We start from the raw sequence: 13,898 nt of genomic DNA on the forward strand, positions 1-13,898 counted from the left end.
CCCCCGGTCCTTTAAATTTGTGTACATTAGCAGATATGCAGTCTTGCCCTGTCAATTTCCTTGCATGTTACCTACTGCACTTCCCTCCCTTGGACAGCTGAAAGAGACAAGGAAATCAACCAGGCAAACAAGAATGTACTTGCGTACTTGTACTGACAAAATAATAATAAAAACATTAAGCCCCCAATTGTGTATTTTTGAGGCTCTGAAAAAAAAAGGGGGGAACAAAAAAGGGTAATGATTGGAGCGGGGAGGGGGCCAGGGCAAGGAGACAAGACAGGTTCTGCAGCAAAGTCCCCTGGGATATGGGGGCGGCGGCTGGAGGGCTAAGCGGGAAGGAGAGGGAGAACAACCCATGGCAAGCCCGATCATCTGTCAGGCATACCGTGAACAACCCACATTGCATAGCTTGTTCACAGGGGTGGCTTAGTGTTACATGACAACTCGCCCCTTACATTCTCCTATAATCTCTGGCTTTGGGCTAATGAGACAATAAAATGATGGCATCCATATTCCCCAGTGTTTGTTCTTACATTGTTATTGAATACAATGTATTTTTCTTAGACTTCAATTAAAATTTGTTCAGGCTTCTGGAGAGTCAGGAATAATCGCTTCATAGGCCATATCTGGCCCAGAGCTAGTCAGTTAGCCATCCGCATTTTAACCTTTCAGGCTATACAGTCAGGGCCAGAAATATTGGAACAAGGATAACTGTTTTGGCAGTTGGCCTCTGCACACCACCACATTGAAGCTGAAAGGAAACACACCCAGATGGGAGCGAAGTCTGGACTTTCAGCTGTAATTCAAGGGGTTTGACAAAAGTGGGGCACTAACCATTCAGGAAGGACAGCCAGCGCCATACACACACACCCATCGTTGGTGGCTCATAAGTAATGGAACAAACCAACATCATTTCAAACTTAAGGATCACCTTTAATGCCTGGATGAAAATCCTTTGCAATCAATGACTGCCTGAAGTCTGGAGCCCATGGAATTGACCAAATGCTGAGTTTCCACCCTCGAGATGCTTTGCCAGGCCTTTACTGCAGCTGCCCTCAGCTCCTGCTTGTTTGTGGGTCTTTCTGCCTTCAGTCTTGTCTTCAGTCAGTGAAACGCATGCTCTATTGGGTGGAGATCAGGTGACTGACATGGCCATTGAAGAACATCCCACTTCTTTGCCTGGAGAAACTCTTGGGTAGCTCTGGCTGTATGTTTTGGGTCATTATCCATCTGCAATATGAAGCGGCGTCCTATCAGTTTGGCAGCATTCGGCTGAATGTGAGCAGAAAGTATAGCCCTATACACTTCAGAATTCGTCCTGCTGCTTTTATCACCGGTCAGGTCATCAATAAACATCAGTGACCTAGTTCCATTGGCAACCAAACATGCCCATGCCATAACATTGCCTCCACCATGTTTGACAGATGATGTGGTATGCTTTGGATCATGAGCTGTCCCTTCTCCATACTTTTCTCTTCCCATCATTCTGGTACAAGTTATTCTTGGTTTCATCAGTCCAGAATGGGCAGGCTTTTTTAGGTGTTTGCTGGCAAAGGCTAATCTGGCCTTTCAGTTCTTGAGCGTTACCAGTGGTTTGCACCTTGTTGTGAAGCCTCTGTATTTACATTCATAAAGCCATCTCTTGACTGTAGATGTTGACAATTACATGCCTACCTCTGCAAGAGCATTCTTGACCTGGCTAGATGTTGTGAAAGGGTTCCTCTTCACCATGAGCAGAATTCTGCAGTCATCAACTTTAGTTGTCTTCCATGGTCTTCCAGGCCTTTTGCTGTTGCTGAGCTTGCCAGTTCATTCCTTCTTTTTCAGGATGTTCCCAACTGTTGTATTGGCCACTCCCACTGTTTTTGAGATCTCTCTGATGGGTTTATTTTGTTTCCTCAGCCTAATAATGGTCTCCTTCACTCACATGGTCACCTCTTTGGACCTCATGTTGGGAGTTCTAGTGAACAGCTACCAAATGCAAATGTAACACTCAGAACCACCTCCAGGCCTTTTATCTGCTTGATTGGTCATGGGGTATCTAGGAAACAGGCCACACCTGTCCATGCAGCTGCTTGTCAGCCATTCATTCGATTACTTATGAGCCACCAACGATGGGTGTGTGTGTATGCCACTGGCTGTCCTGCCTGAATGGTTAGTGCCCCACTTTTGTCAAGCCCCTTGAATTACAGCTGAAAGTCCTGACTTTGCTCCCATCTGGGTGTGTTTCCTTTCAACTTCAATGTGGTGGTGTGCAGAGGCCAACTGCCAAAACAGTTATCCTTGTTCCAATATTTCTGGCCCTGACTGTACATGTGAAGTGGCAAGGTCATACTGTTTTCAAAAAGGGCAAGATCACAAAGGAGTAGTATGGAACTCATCCTAAATTAGCTTCAGCTTACTAGTGTTACATATGAACCTAAATACCTTAAGGAGTAAAGGAAAAAAAGGAGCTGTAGGAGACTTTTGGTCTGTTGAACCAACGAATTTACTCCTTGGGGTGGGGTGGACATTGACTCTTTAAAAAAATTAAAAATGCTGATCAGCAAATTAATCTTTGCTTTAGCTAGAAATGTATACTTGTTTTTAGCTAGTTTACTTGCTTTTAACTATGGGTGCTTCCAGACAAGGTTTTTAATGTGCAATCATCAGAGTCCAGATGTCATTGTTATCCTCCTGCATTTTCTCATCGCTTCTCCCATCTTTTTTCTCCCTGAAGAAAATCCATTAAGATGGAGCAGCTACACAGTGCCTTCTGTCTGTTAGCGCTAGGACTCCTGTCTGGAAGCACCCTAGGACTTCCGAGGGGCAGAAAATGCATATAAGATTATATTTATAGGGGCACCTATTATAGACCAAGAAACATAGAATCATAGAATCATAGAATAGTAGAGTTGGAAGGGGCCTACAAGGCCATCGAGTCCAACCCCCTGCTCATTGCAGGAATCCAAGTCAGAGCATCCCTGACAGATGGCTGTCCAGCCTCGTCTTGAACGCCTCCGGTGTGGGAGAGCCCACTACCTCCCTAGGTAATTGGTTCTATTGTCGTATTGCTCTAACAGTCAGGAAGTTTTGCCTGATGTTCAGCCGGAATCTGGCTTCCTGTAACTTGAGCCCATTATTCCATGTCCTGCACTCTGGGATGATCGAGAAGAGATCCTGGCCTTCCTCTCTGTGACAACCTTTCAAGTACTTGAAGAGTGCTATCATATCTCCCCTCAGTCTTCTCTTCTCAAGGCTAAACATGCCCAGTTCTTTCAGTCTCTCTTCATAGGGCTTTGTTTCCAGTCCCCTGATCATCTTTGTTGCCCTCCTCTGAACCCTCTCCAGTTTGTCTGCATCCTTCTTAAAGTGTGGTGCCTAGAACTGGACACAGTACTCCAGATGAGGCCTAACCAGTGCTGAGTAGAGGGGAACTAGTACTTCCCGGGATTTGGAAGCTATGCTTCTATTAATGCAGCCCAAAAGAGCATTTGCCTTTTTTGCAGCCACATCACATTGTTGGCTCATATTCAGCTTGTGATCGACAACAATTCCAAGATCCTTCTCACTTGTAGTGTTGTTGAGCCATGTATCCCCCATCTTGTAACTGTGCATTTGGTTTCTTTTTCCTAGGTGCAGAACTTGGCATTTATCCCTATTAAATGTCATTCTGTTTTCTGCCCAGCGCTCCAGTCTATCAAGATCACTTTGAATTTTGTTTCTGTCTTCCAAAGTATTAGCTATCCTGCCCAATTTTGTGTCATCTCCAAATTTGGTCAGGATTCCCTGCACCTCCTCCTCCAAGTCATTAATAAAAATGTTGAAGAGCACTGGGCCCAAGACTAAGCCCTGCAGTACCCCACTCGTTACCTCTCCCCAGTTTGAGAAGGTCCCATTGATAAACACTCTTTGATTCCGAATCTGTAGCCAACTGTGGATCCACCAGATCGTTGTTTCATCTAGCCCACTTTGAGCTAGTTTGCTCATCAGGAGATCATGGGGCACTTTGTCGAAAGCTTTGCTGAAGTCGAGGTATATGATGTCTACAGCATTCCCATGGTCCACAAGGGAGATTACTTGATCAAAAAATGAGATCAGATTCGTCTGGCAGGACTTGTTCTTGACAAATCCATGTTGGCTTCGAGTAATTACTGCAGTGTTTTCAAGGTGCTTACAGATGGATTGCTTTATCATCTGCTCCAGAATTTTCCCAGGGATTAATGTCAGACTGACTGGTCTGTGGTTTCCAGGTTCCTCCTTTTTACTCTTTTTGAAGATAGGGACATTAGCCCTCCTCCAGTCATCTGGCATTTCACCTGTCCTCCATGATTTCTCAAAGAGAATAGACAGCTGTTCTGTGAGACAGTGGCTCTGAGAGTTCTTCTGCCAGTTCCTTTATTACTCTAGGATGCAGTTCATCTGGCCCTGGAGATTTGAACTCATTCAAAGTCATTAGGTGTTCCTTGACCATATGCCTATCGATCTCAAGCTGCAATCCTGCCCCTTCAGCCTGTACTTCGCCTTTACCAGGGGGGTCATAGACCTTCTTTTGGGAGAAGACTGAGCCAAAGTAGGAAACAATGGAACCAAAGTCAGAGGTAGTTTGGAGAAGCTGCAAAACGCCAGTTGAACACAGCAAGCACTCCGAAATAAACCCAACACTTACCTTTTAAATATAATTATGCTGCAGGTTAACAGAGCACTTTTGCTTGCAAAAGGTCTCAGGTTCAATTCGTTATCTCCACTTAAAAGGATCATGTAGCCAGTAATGTAAAAGGCCTCTGCCAGAGAGCTGTTGCCTCTCAGAGCAGGCAATACCAGTATAGAAGGACAAAAAAGTCTGACCTGATATAAGGCAACTTCCTCAGCTGGATCCAGACTTAGTCATACTTAGAGTAAACCCACAGAAACCAATAGGGCTTGGGCTAGCCACAACTAACTTGAAACCTATTGATTTCAATGGGTCTTGTCTAGGTATGGCTACATATGGATCCAGCCCCCTATATTTCAGTGGCATCTGTCTTATTTATCTGCATATATAGAAATACAGGGAGCTTCTGTAAGAAGTATACAATGACTTTTCAGCTTGTAACAAAACACTCATGAACATTTCATAAGTGACAGCATCCACATTTTCCCCTACACTGAGATAAAGCTCCAAAGCTGCCCTATCCAATGGCACAATCTGCCAAATTCTACTGCTGTGCAATCCACATTAATTCCAAATGAGTGCAGTATTATTTTATCCATAGAATATGGTTCACATTCACCCTCTAGTGGCCACATATGCTTTAGAACATGCATTGTTGTACCTGCACATTAACATTGTCCGATTGATTATAGAACAAGGTTGCGACCTGTTTTGTTATCATAGCACAAATATTTTAACAAATGAATATGGAATGGCAACATAATTCAGTATTTTCAGTAGCATGAGTTCCATGGCCTGGGTAAGAAAAACAGGGATAATTTGCTGCTTCTCTGTTCCTTTTGTGACACTTTTGAATTTCTTCATGAATAGATCAGAAAAAACTTGAGATTAAAATTTTAGAATGTGGAAGACACGGACAGATTTGTCAATCCAGGCAGACAGTTTTGAGTGTTTAACTCTCAAAAGTCTAGGCATGAATCCGTGTTTGTGGTAATGAATTTTGCCACTGTTTTCTGAGAGACTCCTCATCCCTAGCAACTACATGCAACACGGCCCTAGATCAATTCCAGTTGGCTTTCAGGCCTTGTTTTGGAACAGACACTGCCTTGGGTGCCCTTTGGGATAACCTTTGCTGAGAGGGGGAGTACAACCCTTATAGATTTCTTATATAGACTTCTCAGCAGCTTTCAATAACAACCACACTATCCTTCTGGATAGGCTGTCTGGGCTGGGTTTTGGAGGTGCTGCGCTACAATGGTTCCACTCCAACTTGGATAGCCAATTCCAGGTGGCACTGGGGGATTAATTGCTCTGTGCCTTGGCAGTTATGCTACAGCAGAGCTGCAGAACCTTTTTATAAAGTGGGAAAATTTATAATTTATAATTTATAATCTCCGCACCAAGCCCTCCCTGCCCTTTTGAATGCTGCTATGTGCAAACAGCGATATCCAGCCCACCGCTGGCTGATTTACATAACCTTATTATGGTAAAGCATTAATTTTGTGCCTATGAATCATTCTACTTTCAAGAGATGGGAAGAAATACGGAAAGCATAGGAACCAGCAAGAAACTTGCATTCTTCCAAGGCAATTAGAGAACCAAAAAAGAGATACAGGCTGACTTTTTATGGACAGACACCTAAGGAGGAGAGCTGTGGAACAAGTGCAACTTAAAAAGTTATCTTGAACTAGACACAAAGAGTTTTTATAGAGCACTTTAATATACAAATAAATGATTAATAGAAGCAGATCTCATTCTTGGAGAGTCTATACAAAAAAATCAAGGAAAAGAAAGCAACAACATCCCAAACCTAAATAGACATTATATTCAGCATTCCACGTGTGTTGCAGCATTAAAGTAATACATTATAGAATATCAATATATAATAAAAATCACACCCTAAAAGCATGCATTTTATCCAGAAATCAAACCCAGTCACCATCTTGTATCACTGCACGGTACTCTGCAGGACTATAATCATATTGCCTAGTTCTTCAGTTCAGTTTTATTCAGCCATAGGCCTTGCAAAGAGTAAAATGGCAAAATATAAAAATAGCAAGGAAGGGAAGAATTACAAATCAAGCTTATGAAGTTTATTATTGTTATATATCAATACAATACATCAGTAGTGTGTGGGATTATCCCTTCAATGTTTATTCTAAAAACAACCCTATGAGGTAGGTTAGGCTAAGAGATAGTGACTAGCCCAAGGTCACCCAGCAAGCTTCATAGCCAAGCGGGGATTTGAACCTACATATCCCCAGTCTTCATTAGACGTTCTAGACACTACACTACACTGGCTCTGACAACTGTAGCAGTTATTTAAAAACAAGACACATGGATAAAATTGTTTTCCTTTGCCAGACAACAAAACTAACATATCATTAAAAGTTAGCACAGCAAACAGTCAGCATCGTTTGTGCCTTGAGGTTTTCAGCGCTGGCCATCTTGCTGCCGTCTTCGAACACCCCTATATGGCCATCTTGCCAAATGAAGTATCGCTGCCTCAGAGCATCGATACCTTATTGCAGTTGTGAGAGAACCCAGCCAAAAAGACAGTATGTCATACTGTTGTGGTGGGAGACCAAGTCTCCTCAGGGAAGAATAGAAGACGTCTAAGAATTGGTCCCTGGTCAGTAGTTGCCTGTTGCCATAGATGAAGAGCGGCCCTTCACCACATGGCCTTGCTGCCAAATAATTGTGGAGGGCCAGGACAGGGCAGAGCCATTGCTCCCTTGATCGTGCGTAGTGGAACACGGATCTTTCAGGGCCAGTCTCTGAGGCACGTATGTTGATGCTAAAATTGTCCTGATGGATCTCAAAGTCACTCAAGAGCAGGAGTTCTGGATGCAGAGTAACCGAGTTCTCAGCAACAATCTCTTCTGGCCAAAGTGCTGCAAAGAAAGACAGTAGGAAGACAGCCTGGAATAAGAGGCGCTTGTAGAAGCTGCTGCAGACAGTTTCCACTGCTCCCAACAGAGATCGGAGCACCTCAATGCTTAGCGGCCTTGGAAGTCCTCTTTGGCACTGCAAGCCTGCCACCATGCGACGGGTTAAGAAGTCCTGAAGAGGATCCTGGAAATTAAACATCCGGGAGATACAGGACAGCCCTGCTATGTACATAACCGTCTTGGGTGAAGACAAGCCCTGGGAATCCAGAGACACCATGAAGCCTCTGATTTGATTCCCTGGAATCGGCCAGGCTGAAGTCAATCTAGCTTCTTCTCAGAAGGCGATGAACAGACGTAAGCCCATGCTGTAAGCTTTCCAAACCCTGGAGTGCCCTGAATGCTCCACTAGTCTCAGGACTTCTAGAGGCCGAGGACCCAAGGGATGCTGCCTGAAGGCATGGCAGACTTGGCTTCCAGGAAGAGGCTCTGCTGGGGAAGGAAACAGAGAGAAAAACAAAGACCATCAGCAACAAGCTCATAGGTATGAAAAAGGTTGAGCATTTAATAGAGTGCTTTATGGCAAGGCTATAGCAATTAAAAACCTCTTTCTCTCTCACACAGGGGAAGGCATGCTTCTTCTAAGTTGATGACTGCTGCACTGCGTGTACATCGGCCTTGTATGTAACAACTCACTTGGTAATTCCAGACAATAAGGAATTCTATGAGTGAGTGGCTGGCAGAGGAGGGGCAGATCTCCCCATTCCTCCTCTGCCAGCCACCTTGGTAAAAGGTTTTTATTTTTTAGTAGTATACTAAGAGAGTTTTATCCTGCATTTCCAAGCTAGCTGTGGTGAAAGGCTTTCCTTCCTTCATAGCCACCACAGGAACGCAGGCTTCTAGCCTCTTAGCACACTAACACCTTTTGTAGGGTTATTGACAAGGCTGGTGCACATCATCTAAAAATAAGGGAAAGGAACAGAATGCTGGACTAGCTTGCTGAGGCTAATGGGAATTGGAGCCTGACAACATCTGGAGGACCATAGGTTCCCCACCCCTGCTGTAGGCTTCCATACAAATTGGTCCTCAACCTGGGGCATTGCTAGGCTTGGTGTCTGGCTCTGAATCTATTTCCCTCACCCCAGATCTATTCCTCAGAGCCCTGAGTATCTATCCATTGATGGCAAAGGAAGGCTTTCTTACCTTCATTGCCATGTGTGCGTGTTGCATTTTTAACAGATTGCAGCTGGGGAGCAAATGGTTAACCTTCTACACATACTAGAACAATCCTTCTCCAAAAATCCAACCCATGGCTATTAAGGTACTTTAAAAAAAATTCCATTGGTGCCATTGGGAGGTTTTTCCTGAGCTTAACTGGCACAAGAGTCAGGGTCATAAGAGGGATTCCCAGGGGGATCCCAGTTCAGAAGGGTTAACCCTCTCCTCCCTGCATGCTGTGTCATCCTCCCTCCCACAAGGCAATTAAACTTGTGGGGGGGGAATGGCCATTGGAAACTTTTCTTTCAGGCTTCATGGCATGAGTTACAGGCAATTTTCCTACAGGAGGGGGAGAGAGAGAGACAAGTGGGAGAGAAAAGTAGGGTTAGGACAGTGAGCGATTGCAAATCAATTGTAATTCAAGAAGAACTACTGATGGGGGGATGATCTGGGCTGGGCCTCAAATTAAAGAATTTGTTATTTGTAGTGACTTGGATAAGAAATTAATTAGCTTAATTAATTAGAGCCAGTGTGGTGTAGTGGCAAGAGTGTTGGACTAGGAGCTGGGAGATCCGGGTTCTAGTCCCCACTCGGCCATGGAAGCTCACTGGGTGACTTTGGGCCAGTCACACACTCTCAGCCCAACCCACCTCACAGGGTTGTTGTTGTGAGGATAAAATGGAGAGGAGGATAATGTAAGCCGCCTTGGTTTCCTTGCAAGAGGAAAAAAGGCGGGGTATAAATGCAATAAATAAAAATAAATAATAATAATAGCGTTGCCTTCTGTGAAATTTAAATAAATCCTAGAAATTCTAAATTTACATATAACCATATGCCAATTTTATGCAGATGTGTGTCTTACAGTCCTGTGCCCCAAATGTTTTAAGCACCAAGCACTGCCCTGACTGTTTGAAAACTGCTTTGCAATTTGTTCAGTGAGAAGCAGTATATAAATATTGCTAACAACAACAACATGGAGAAGTTGTACAACTGGCCATCATCCCCCAGTTAACTGGAACAGCCTGCTAGCAAAGCAGGCCTAATCCAGAACAAACTACTCTGCATTAAATATGCAACCTAACCCGATTTATAATAATTCCTACAAAATTCAGTGGGCCATTTGAAATGGGGCTAGGAAAACAACCTGAGGCGGAAGTCCCAGCTACACTTACTGGGAAATGAAGCTATAATCCTATAGAACTTACCTGGAAGTAAGGCCCATTGAACTCAATGGGACTTGCTTCAGAGTATACATGTACAGGATTGCACTGTGACTTCCAGTAAACTCAGTGAGACTTTAATAAACAGGCTTAGCGACCACCATTGTGCATTTCCAGTGGGAATGATCATGTATCAGATAGCTTTTTGATAACAATTCTCAAAGCAATCCTATACATGTCTACTCACAAATAAGCCCCATAGAAGCCCTAAGGATTTGTTTAAAACATAAGAGGCAAGGATAAGCACTGCATGTCCTTTCCCACAAGTTATTTTAAATTAAGAAAACGAAATATGTAATCTGCAACAGTATTAAGTTTGTTACCTATCTAGGAAATACTGTGCTTTCAGACCATAGTATTTGTGTTTTAACACTACATCCACTTCCGGGGGCGGGGAATTTTACAGTAAAATATTTCTTACATTAAGACCATTTACAGCACAATCGTATGCATATCTACTTAGAAACAAGTCCCATTGTGTTCAACCGGGCTTACTCCGAAGAAAGGGGGTTCAGGATTGCAGCCTTCGACTGAAAAGCACAATCCTATGCAGGTTTACTCTGAAGCAAGTCCCACTGACTCCAATGAAACTTACTCCCATGTAAGCGTACGTAAGACCACCTTATTTGGGAATGTTCCCCTTGTGGATGCGAGACGGGTGCTGATCCCTCGGTATCATTTAACTCCCAAGGCGAGTCTGCGTGAAACCTCCTGCCCGCCCGAAACACCCTTTTGCAGCCTGATCCAAACTGAGAAATAAGCCTCGCTCAGTTGAAAACGCTTTCTTCCAAGTAAGCACGCTTACATTCGCAAAAGTGAAATCCCAAACGGAACGAGACCTTTTTCTAAAGCCAAACACGGTGTGTGTGTGTTAAATTGTGCGCCAAACCCGCCATTTGCCTTGCGTCTGCACGAGTCCGTCAAAACTGGAGCTTCCAGGCGCCGTCATACTCTTCCTCCCAGGGAAAAGAGCACCCGCAAAAGGTGCGCGTGTGTGGGCCGACGGGAATCACAGACACACACCTCAGAAACCTAAGCCAACCCCCCTTCAAAAGACGCTCCCACCTCATCGACACCTTGCTTTTGCGGAGCTGAGGGGTTGTTATAAATTAACAGCTGCCGAGGATGGGGGGCGGGTCGGATGAGACCCCTCCCCGAGTTCGTTGTCCCACGGCGGGAGAGTGGAAGCCACTCCTCCACGCGGCGGGTCCCGTTCAAGTTCGTCCCGTCCCCCTTTATTTAAAAAAAAAACTATACGAGGGCAAACTAGGCGACCCTCGATAGAGAAATCCCCTCAGCGCCTCCTCCCATGAGCGCATGCCCGGAAAGAGCCTCGGGCTCTCTAGAGCCGCCGCCGGGGCCAGGGCACCGCTCCGCCCCCCGCCCTCTTCCCTCGCAGCAGAAACCCAGTCAGCGGCGCGCCCCTCCTGCGCATGCCCGGGGTTTGAAACCCAGTCAGCGGCGCGCCCCTCCTGCGCATGCCCGGGGTTTGAAACCCAGTCAGCGGCGCGCCCCTCCTGCGCATGCCCGGGGTTTGAAGGCCCGGCGGGAGAGGGAAAGCGGGCGCCGCCGGCACGCGCCGGCGACAGCTGCACCCCCTGCGCGCGCCCCTGCCCGGCGGCTCCGGGCGCTCACCGCTCGAAGCGCGGGGTCCTTGTCTCCCGCCGCGGGCAGCCCCGCGCTTCGGCCTGGTCGCGGCGGACCGGCTGCCCCCGGACTGGCGCCCCGCGCCGCCGGGATCGCCGGCCTCGTGGAGGAGAGAGGCGCGGGGCCCTCCGCCCGAGGGGGCGAGGCGGCCCGGCCCGCCTGGCGGAGGCGCGCTCGCGAGCGGGCCTCCTGCAGCCGCCCGAAGGGGGCTCCCGGGAGAGCAGCAGCCGCATCTCCCAGGAGGGCCGCGGGGCCTCCGCGGCTGGCGGCGGCCGGCGCTCATCCGCGCTGGAGGCGCGGGCAGGCGCACGGCGGGAGGCGCTTGCGATGGGGCGGCGGCGGCGCCCGGAGGGAGGCGGGGCGGCGCGGGGCGGCTGCGCGACGCTCGCCGTGCGGGCGGCGCGGCCCGAGGCCGGCTTGATGGCCGAGCGGGACGTGGCTGCGAGCCAGCGAGAGCGTGGGCGCTTGCCTGGTTCTCCCCGGCGGGCCCGTTTCGGCTGAATAGGAATGACGGGCGGGCTGGACTCGCTATTGGTCGCCTTGTTCATTGTGTCCGTAGTTTGTTCCCACTCCAGCCGGCTTCCTGGAGGGTCAGGCAGCTTACGTTCGACTCCTCCGGGCATGGAGATCTGTTGACGAGGGCTCGGTCCTAAATGCATTTAATTATTTAAATAAATGGCCGCCCCTGAGAGAAACAACTTACTCTGCAACCGTTTATATGAATATTTGGCTAATCAGCCTCAACCGACCCTCAGTCATTTCCCCGCTGTTGGTGCTGGTAGATTTTCTCGCCCATGTTTTATTTTAATTAAAAACAAGTAAAGTCTACAGGAATTTTTTTAAAAAATTCTCTTTCTCAAGCCAGATGGTACTCTGAATATTTTTCAACGTTTTTCTTCCCCCACCTCATAAAAATATTACATGCAAATTTGAAGACTGAAAGTGATACAGTTGAAATGTATCTTCAGTGGCAGCAGGGGCAGTGCTGGGCAATTAAAAGATTTGGGGCCCTGGCCTGTGTGTGTGTGTGTGTATATATATATATGCATTTTAGAAATATTCACTAGAATTTATTTAAATTTCACAGAAGGCAAAGCCAGCCAATTCATTTCCCCATTTATTTATTTTATCTTGTTTTTCAAACAATTGTTGGCTTCCAATGTGGTTCACATCAATGAAAAAGCTAGACAGGCCCTGCCAAGGGGCTTACAAACTAAAATGAAAAGACATACAAGAGAAAAGGAGTAGAGGGGAAGAGGAGGAAGATCAGTTTTTCAAGGCCAGAATAAGGTGGGGACTTATTAAGTAATCTGCACCCTGCCCCAGATCATTCCAAAGTTCCTCTTCATTTACAATCCCCCACCCCTTTCTCTCTCTCTCTCTCTCTCTCTCTCTCTCTCGGAGGAAAATTCCCACACCCAATACATTTAAGCATAGAAGAAGAGCTTCCAGTGATGTCAATGGAAGGTTTTTTTTTCTAAATTTAATTGCCATGTAGGGCAGTGTTGCAGAACTCAGAGTCAGAGAGACCACGGAGTGAAGGAAAAAGAGTTTATTTAACGCGCGGGCTTAAGGCTGGAATCATTTCCAAAGAGCCAAAAGCCCCGATTTACATCAGCACATTGTTTTTATAGATATTGTGACACATAGGAAACGGCTCCTCCTCTCCCTCCCGTGTGGGGTTGCAGTCCTCAACATTTCTTCTCCTAGCACCATTGTTTATAATACAAGAAATAGGTTATAGGGTAGCCATGATAAGCAGAGAACAAGATATACAATTCTATGACCTTGGCCTTTGTTGACAATATAAGAAATTCCTGTGTCTCGTCAGCTTACAAACATATATTTCAGAGAGCAAGAGCTCAGCAAGAACATGAAGCATGAGGCTACTTAGTCTGACCCCCAATATGGCTGCTACATTCCCCCCTTAAATGCATAATTTCATTACAATTATAGCATTTCATTACGCAAATAGACATTCTGGTTTGCGAAGCATAACACAGGACTCTTATAGCAACCCTCTTACTTAATATCTTGTTGAGCTATTAGAGCGTAGAGGGCGGCAGTTTTACTAGCCGAGACATAAAAGATTGGTTAAACAGCGCATAAGACAAGGAATGCAAAGGCATAACAGTATCTCTATGAACAACACTGGCAGAATTAGGATGAACAATGCTTTAAGCCAGCTAAGATCTGGAAGCTAAGGGGTTAACCAATTTAGCTAATTGTTTTCTTATTGTTATGGCAGCCACTATATTATGCATGCAGATTATTGATTTGAACATTTACAGC

At 46.0% G+C, this 13,898-nt stretch overlaps 1 pseudogene across 1 annotated transcript; it reads right to left on the minus strand.

The window, feature by feature from the left end:
• Positions 1–6,335: 6,335 nt before the first annotated feature.
• On the minus strand, positions 6,336–10,908 carry LOC146344210 (uncharacterized; annotated as a pseudogene). The gene is made up of 2 exons (XR_014792494.1): positions 10,860–10,908; positions 6,336–8,013 (listed from the first exon to the last, which is right to left on the minus strand). The product of XR_014792494.1 is annotated as an uncharacterized LOC146344210 (transcript).
• Positions 10,909–13,898: the final 2,990 nt, after the last annotated feature.

Source organism: Heloderma suspectum, chromosome 5 (assembly GCF_057233095.1).
Source record: "Heloderma suspectum isolate Gila_16-S chromosome 5, 16-S_ref, whole genome shotgun sequence".
Classification (NCBI taxonomy): domain Eukaryota; kingdom Metazoa; phylum Chordata; class Lepidosauria; order Squamata; family Helodermatidae; genus Heloderma; species Heloderma suspectum.